General features: G+C 39.5%; 1 long non-coding RNA gene across 1 annotated transcript; it reads left to right on the forward strand.

The window, feature by feature from the left end:
- Positions 1–578: 578 nt before the first annotated feature.
- LOC124884450 lies at positions 579–6,253 on the forward strand. The gene is made up of 2 exons (XR_007042440.1): positions 579–640; positions 4,858–6,253. It is a non-coding gene; the product is annotated as an uncharacterized LOC124884450 (long non-coding RNA).
- Positions 6,254–8,600: the final 2,347 nt, after the last annotated feature.

Consider the following 8,600-nt stretch of genomic DNA (forward strand, 5'->3'; position numbering starts at 1 on the left):
TGAGCAATAACCAAGAAGCTGAGCTGAAAAGGTTGCACAATAACTGAGAAGCCTAATAAGGGGCTGACTGGAGAAATCATCAAGCACCATAAAAGCAATGTTGAAGGAGGGAACGGGGTTGTTTCCTCGCAGAAGACCAGCGAACAAGATCGGACGGAGAAAAGAAGCTCAGATGGGAAAGGAACAGAGACACAGCCCAGCTGATTGACTGCATTAAAGAAGAGGATCAACCCGTGTGCCCAGAAAGGACTGTGCCTCAAGATTAAGAATCTGATTTCATCTAAAGCCTTTTTATCCAGACAACAGAAGTGAACTTGATCGGTGAACAGCTGATTGCTCTAAGTTTCAGGCTTCTGGAAGTCCTGAATCAACCTCATTTATGTCTCCGGGTTTCCTTCAACTCTTCAGCCTCTGGAAGCTACTGTCTTCTGAGATATAAGACAACAAAGATCCCGTTTAACCATCGAAGCCTGGAGCATCAGTGTGTGCCACTTAAAGGAAGAAAACTGAAGATTAAGTCGTATTCCCTTCAAGAAACCACTCGTTGTTACCAGAAGAATCTTCTCCATCAGGTGCATGGATGAGCCTCCGTCTTCAAAGCCTCTCCAAACTCACTAGTTTCAGCATCAGAGAAAAACAGGTTGAGTTGATTGATTCATTTCTATTATTGAAATTATTATGTGTTGCCGAATTCAAGCTGTTACTGTCCCCTGCAAAAGCGTTACTAATTAAAGAAAGCATATAAAATTCTAGTTAAATCGTGGACATTCAATTATTTGAGTCACATTATTTTTGTTTTTTTATTGGTGGTAAAAAGTCTTGTTGCCTGGTTCTAAGATATTTTAGGAGGTTTTATAGGTTGTCTTAGCCAAGTTTGTTAAAACAGCGCCCTTGAGGCTCGTGCCGAGCCACTAAAATTAACCTAGCCCATATACCAAGAGCCAGTTGTAAAATTAGGGAATGAGGAGCCGTGAACAGAAGTGACGGTTGAGGAGTGAATGACTGCTGTGGGCTACTCAGTCGTCCTGACCTCCAGTTGAAGAAGGGCGAGACTTTTGGCTGTCAGAGGCTAGGCGAGTTATTTCCCGACACCAGCTTAAACAGAACTTTCAGTAAATCTGCTTAGTAAGATCTTTCAGGTTTAGGGAAGTCCGGACCTGTTGGATGGAGAGCTGGATTGAGCAATCCCTTTAGACATAAGGAAGTAGGAGGGAGGGGTTAGCTCATCGGACAACGAAATACATATAAATAAATATTGTCAATTCACAACAAATGTCCTCTCAAGGCACTTTACAAAATAAATCCAATTCATATAAGTACATACAATAAGGTCAATCCTAGCATTCGGTTTCAATGTGATCTTAATTATAAAACAATGTAGTCAAGGTCAATTTAATAATCCAATTGGTAAAAGGTTTTCTATCTAAGGAAATCTAGCTACTTGCATCAAACCACTGATTGCAACAAACTCTTACTGAACAAGCACATAGCTATAGTTGATAGCTGACTGCATGGCATCGTTAACCTTGCAGCAATACCTCATACTGAACATGCATGTAGCGACACTGGAAAGGAGAACTTCAAGAACGTCGACTTGTGAGGAGATAGAAATTAGCTTGCTATGTTTTCCTGTGAAACTGAGGAATTAAAAAAATTACAGCATTGTCTGATAAAGAGCTATTACAATGGAGATTTCTCTCAGGGGCAGCGCACACAATTTGACACTCAAGGCCATTTAAGCAAAGCCAATTGAATCTAAGACATCATTAAAGGCTACAGTTATGCTATCATTTTAAGCCTCAATATGAATATTAAAATCCCCCACTATAATGGACGTATCAGTATTTAGTACTAGGTCAGATAAGAAATCTATGAAGAGATATAAAAAATAAGATTAAGGGCCTGATGGATGACGCAAAACAATAAACTAATCAATTTTAGTGGTTTGCAATTTGGATGTGAAAAAGTAACAGTTAGACAATGGAAAGATTTGAAGCTATTACTTAGCCTAGGATTGATCAATAATGACCTAACAGGAAAGCAACCTGGAGTACCCATCAAGAACCCACACATGCACCTGAACATTCAAACTCTATGCACAAAGACCACAGGCCAGGATTTGTCTTGCTGCAAGGCAACAGTGCTACCAGCTGCGCCACTGTGCAGCTCGAGTTTAAATCATTACCTGAGAAACAAACTCGCGATGCCACAATATAGGCTGTAATAATTTATCTACTACAAAGAGCTTTTTCATGAGATGTGTTGGGCCAAATAGTTAACAAGAGAAGTTTGCATTTTCTTCATAAATCTTCCCTCACCTTACAATAAGGTATTATAAAACATTTTAAAATGACCCAAGGAAAATACTTTAAAAAGATCAGAGTATTCAAACAGCATTTAAATGCAATCAGCGATTTTCCAAAACAGCAAAATGGGTTCACTGATGCCAGCTGGAACAAAATGAGAATAAAGCCACCCATCTATTAGATAATTTTTCCAGGGTGTTTATATTTACCTAGAGGCCTGTTTTGAAGAAGCAAAACTCTTTGTACCAATGATATTGGTAACGTAAAATTCCATAATGAAGTGATTAGTGAGAGAAACAAAGCTGCAGATGCCAATAGTGTTATTTTCTGCCACCCAGAAGGAAGAGTGCTGTTCTCAGGGTAAAAACCAGTGTGCGGATGGAGGTATGAGTCTGTGTTTGGGTGGATCTGGACTGTTTTAGCTTTCATTTTATAGACTGATTTATTTTATTCTAAGCATCTAAATTAGGAGAGAAATCTTTTTAATGAAAAATAATAACTACGAAGCAACAGAAGGTTGAATGATTTTTATAAATCTGAGACCTTTTAAAAGCTCGGTTGCTAAAGCTATTGTTATCTTTGTCTTCTATCTTTAATAATAACAAAATTGATCTTTTCATGTAAAACTCTCATATCCAAATTCTGTAAAAAAAATTCTGCAACAACTTAATCCTACGCTAAATCAAAATCAGCTTAACTATGCAGCAGCTTCAGCAAAAATCCCAATAATTCAAAATATTTGTAGTTAATTTTGTATTTATTTGGGTCAAAGTAATTGAACTTAATGTTATGGATAAATTTGCGCATGACTAAAATGAAGCTACTGTCTCAGTAGTTTCTATGCATGTAATTGGACTCACAGACAAAATGCCGCTCTCATAACTAATGCTGAACAGACATGCTCAAATCTGGACCAAAACCATGACATCATATAGGTTTTGTTGATTTTACATCAGAACTGCTAAAGAGCCAAATCAATGAGGGTCTTCAGTGGAAAACCCAACTTCAGACTGTGCAGTTTCTGCTGTGTTTTGTAACTATAATACCTTGTTTTGTCTTCTACATCAATTAGTGAGATATTTCCCTTTTTATCACTGTAAACACTTTATGAAACAGGCACAGTTTCCTTCTTTTCTTGGAATATGTAAGCCCTCCTGAAAGCACAATAGCCCCACTTCTGTACTAGGCTTATAATTCTTTGAAATATGAAAAGTAAAGTCTGATCGTATCCTCCTGCAAATTACTTCAAAGCTTGAACTAAGCCTGCAGCCTACAGCCCATTTCTGAATGTGTGCATACATGTGTCTGTCTGGGGATGAAAGTGAAGGAGGATATCTTATGCTGCACAGAAGTATCAGGAAATGCCACTATAGGAGCCTGATGTAGCTGCAGGGTAATACTTTATACATACACATTCATACTTGTAGATGCAGTTTCGCAAGCTGTTTTTATTTTGATATTGAATTTTCTCCATTTGCAGAAGAAAAGCCTAAAAGCATAACTACAAGTTTATTTAAAACACCCCCTGTAATCCTAGAAACCCACCGAATGTTTGACAGACTGGAGTCATATGTTCTCTATGTGGCTTTTTTTCACACAACCACTTGTGAATGCTTATGTGTGCAGAATTTCTTATTTTCTTCCCCACATAAGTCCATCAGTGTGTGTGTGTGTGTGTGGGTGTGTGTGTGTGTGCACCCGTGTGCTCAGTTATGATGTCATTAAGAGCAATTAGCGCTGGAACTGCAGGGCTGGGTAGAAGCCTGCTGATGGATCGGAAACATCTACAGGGCAAACTCACACTTCTTTAGTTACATCTTCTCTCCTCTACTCATTTCTCAAATAACACACAATGTGTACAACAGCCCATTGCTTTGCTACCAGTTGAGTTTGTGTGTGTGTGTGTGTGTGTGTGTGCGTGCGTGCGTGTGCATGTGTGTGTGTGGGGCAGGGGGGGGGGGGGGGGGAGCTTGTATGTATGTTCTTTTGTGAGGCTGTAAGTGGATTTGATTTCAAAGGTATGTCTTAGGCCTATTTGAATCATTAAGTGTGATTAGTGGACAGATAAGTAGGCCTTCTACTTGCTCTTTATCCTGAGAAAAGTTCAGTACTCCCATCTTTGTCTTGGCTGAAAGATGGGGGAAAAATGTCCTCAATCCCTTGGCTCTTTATTTGTTGTATTTGTACATTTTTCTGTTCCAGTTCTTTCACATTTTTCTGAGTTTATTTAAAGAGATCTGCTAAAATGTAACTTGTAGACTATTTTACCGCACACAACCTTTTTCTCTGCACACCTGATTTCATGTCATATCTACAGGGCTGTGGGCAGGTTTGTGTATGTGTGTGCCATACCTCCTCTGATTACAGGGTGTGACGGGCAGGTGCATCCTCACAGTTGGAGCTCGCCAATCAGGAGGAGCTTATAGAAGAGCGAATCCCCTGAGTTTAATGCCATATTGTTCTTGCTCGAATGGCGATCAAGCCTCCTCTTAGTTTGTTGCTCTGCTTCATCCAATGTTCCTTGCTTACCCTCTTGTTGTCCTCCTTTCAGGATCAGTATCCAGTCCATGTTCTGCTCCAGGACTCTTCTGCCTTCTCGTTTGCGGAGGTCATTGGACTCCCCTCCTCAAATCTCCTAATTGCTCCTCCGGCCGCTCCTCCAGCTGCTTCTTTGGCCGGTTCTCTGAATCCACTTATCTGGATTAGTTGTCTGGACACCCCTTTCTACCATTATCACTCACCTGCCAGTCCACCCTCAACACTAATCATCATCTTCCCCTGGAAGAAAAGACAAGGATAAGTATCGACCTGCACTGCTCACTACAACCTGTAAAACAAAATTTTGTATTTTACATCTCAACAACAACAACACTTCCACTTCTTTTCCAACTTTTTTATCAATTATCAGACATCACTTCTTTCAGTAACCACTTCCCTCTCCTCCTAAGTGCCATCCTGGAATCTTCCCCCAAGACCAGAAGAAACATTCATTATTCACGTGTGTCAATAAAGAGTTGAAACTTTTCTCTGTTGTCTGTAGTTGCTGTCGGCACGAAGGTCTTACCAACAGACATCATGACAATCTGTCTTTTTATACCCCACTCGTGTATACGGTCGTAAAAATTGAGCTTTGCGTGGACATGTCCAGCAGATGTCCTTTTTGAGTACTTGACTCCACAGACGTATGCGCGTACATCTGTGGAGTCAAGTACTCCTGACTATGTTTTGCCTTTAACAGTCTGTACTCCAGGCTGACTTGTGATAACCTGAATCTTTGATTAAGGGTGATGGAAGTTAAAATCAAAGGCTTTAGCTCTGAGACTTCTGATCACATGAGGATATCTTTTTGGAACAGAAACAAAGCATGTTTCTTGATACTTTACCAGCATAAAGATAAAACTCAACAGATATATAATTGCAAGAGTGTCATCTAAGAAGAACATGGAGGCCAAACAAAGGTTTGCCAGAGAAACGTAGACCAAGACCAGGCCCTGTGGAATAATATTCATTGGTCAGAAGAGTAAAAAAACTTCATTATTTAGAGACCAGATCACATGATGTGTTTGGCGTAATCTAAACACAGCATTCCAGGCAAATAATCACATACCAATTGTGAAGCATGGAGGTGGAGGTATTGTGGTTTGGGAATGCTTTGATGCAGCAGGACCTAACCAACTCAACAAAATTTAATTCTAAATTTTACTGTGTAGTCGAAGGAATCCAGAGGAAAATGTGAGACAATCTGTTGGAAGGAAGCACAGGATATAGGGTAGATGTAGACGAATCAGCAACATAGGCCATCACTGGTATTAAACAGTGTGTGATGAAAGTGGACTGGAAAATATGCTGTTACTACCAACATGGCTGTGGTTGGGTGTTGGTCATTTAGCCTATGCAACTGTTGTACTTTTGGTAAAGGACAATAAAAAAAATGTTTATGGTCAAAACCTCAGTGTCTGTAAGCGTTTTGTGTTAGACACTAATCCTTCTTCTGGCTGTTTCCAGTCCTGGGTGTTGTACTCACTGCACACAGTTTGTTTTAGGTAACAGTCAGCGCTTCTCAGCACTTATCCCCACACCACACACCACAAGTAATAGCTGTTTTGAGATGCTATCAGGCAGCACTTGTGTTTTTGCAGTTCTGTGCATGTATATTTTTTTTGCTCTTAAAATGTCTGCGTGTGTTTATGTGTCAACATCCGCAGACATGTATTCCCAAATTAGTCTGTGGTTTTGTCTGAGTTTTGGAAAAAGGAGCTTTCTGAAGCAGCAGAAAGATGTGGTGGATTTGCGAGGATCACGTGTGTACGTATGCTTGGATGTTTGCGTGTGTGTGTGCGTATGTGTGTTTGTGTGATTGCTGGCCTTTTGTGTTAACCTGATCCACGCTTGTGTTAAGTTTTGAATGCCTAGAAATCAGGAAAAGAGTGAGCTCACACTGTGCTTAAGGTGACATTTCTCATATTATTTACAAGCTAAAGCAAGCACACACACCCACAGAATATTTTTTTACCTGAGGTCTCTCTGTCTTAGCCGTTTTTTAATATTAAACATGCACCATTTTCATTTCCCCTCTTTTACCATCAAGTGTTGGATTTTTTAATTGTTCAAATACATGCAAATCATTTTAAAAACACCTATTTTTAAAGTAAATGGCTTGCCTTTTTACCTGTTTATTAAACCTGTTTATTAAATGTCTCTGATAATCCAAATGAAACTGCATAGGATGCAATCAAGTACCTGAGACCTCATTCTAAACACTTTATTTCCTAAGGTCTGAAGTTTTTGTATCATGGAGCTCTTTCTCTGAAGAAAAAACATCTGTTGAGCATGCTTGTGCAGATATTTCAATTCCCTTCAAGAGCTTGCAAAGTAAGCAATATCAACTCTCTAGAAATATGCACAAACAATGGAAAAAACTTCTGCATGTTAACACATTTTTTAAGTTTACAGCCTCATAAAGAAGGAGCAGTGCGGCTCTTCCTACTGCGATAGCACAGTGCACAAGTGAACCGAGAGAAACAGAGCTGTGGTTGCAACTTCAGATGAAGCCTGTGCACAGACCTAAGTCTGGTGTACATCTTCATATATCTGAGCACATGTTTTTACTGTATCTCATAGCCTCTTCATCTGGTCTTCATTTGGTTACAAATGTTTCAGTGCTTCTGTGCTTCACTGCCTCCACGTTTGTTGGACAAAAGGCAAAGATGAGTTGGAACAAGATATTAAGATCTGTGAAAGCCAAGTGCCTCAGCATGTATTGATTTTAAAAATATGTCACACTCTCTCATGGACACAATATGTAACAGCAATCACTGGAAAGCTTTGCACATTGCAGGTTTACGGCTGTAATAGACGTATAACAGTGATCTTTTGATACAAATTTTATGTTGAAAAAGTGGATCTCTAAAATGCACACCATTCTGTGAGTGATCAACCTAATCCAAACAGAGATACAAACAGGCAGCTGATTGACAGAGATACTCTATTATCAAAGGAAAACACTTAACATAAAATAAACCGTAGTAGAACCAATTAAAGTAGTGCCAGACATGAAAAAATACAACGTTTTATCAAGGAACCAATTATGTCAATAACATTGATAAAGGCTGCAATGGACTGGCGACTGTCCAGGGTGTACCTCGCCTCCCGCCGACGGGCTGCCGGAGATAGGCACCAGCTTCCCCGCGACTCCCTACGGAAGGAGCGGTAGAAAATGAGTGACTGACTGACATTGATAAAGGCAGGCTGTAAAACTCAAGGCTGTCAAGACATGTGACCTGTTAGGCAGGTCGAGGGGTCAACACTATTTAAATATTTTTACAACATTTAGAAGAGATGGGAACCTGCCGTAAAAACTTGATTTGCAATATTTGTGCTTTAACTATGAGACTCCGCTGCAAATTGTTTGTTAAGAATGTAGAGCTATTTTATTCTTTTTAACTTGTTATACACAATGTCCTACAATGCTTTTAGGGAATTTCTTTCTATACTGCCTACCTCTAATTCAGAGAATCCTGAAAAAAAAAAACTACAGTAGGAAACACTGAAATTAAGGAAATATCACAGACAATGTAAAGAACAAACTTCGAAACATACAAGTGTCAGAGTTTGCCTACTGCATTTTTTTGCTTACTCCTATTTCTGTCTTCACTAAGAATTTCACAGATAAATACTCCTATTCTCTTGCTCTAAATGACCTTTGTATCTCCTTGTCTTTTTACGTGGTGCTTCCTCACCCTGTTCTGATATCTACTGCAGAGGAAGGGAACTGGTTGGGAGCATTTAGTTCTG

Source organism: Girardinichthys multiradiatus, chromosome 18, assembly GCF_021462225.1.
Source record: "Girardinichthys multiradiatus isolate DD_20200921_A chromosome 18, DD_fGirMul_XY1, whole genome shotgun sequence".
Classification (NCBI taxonomy): Eukaryota; Metazoa; Chordata; class Actinopteri; order Cyprinodontiformes; family Goodeidae; genus Girardinichthys; species Girardinichthys multiradiatus.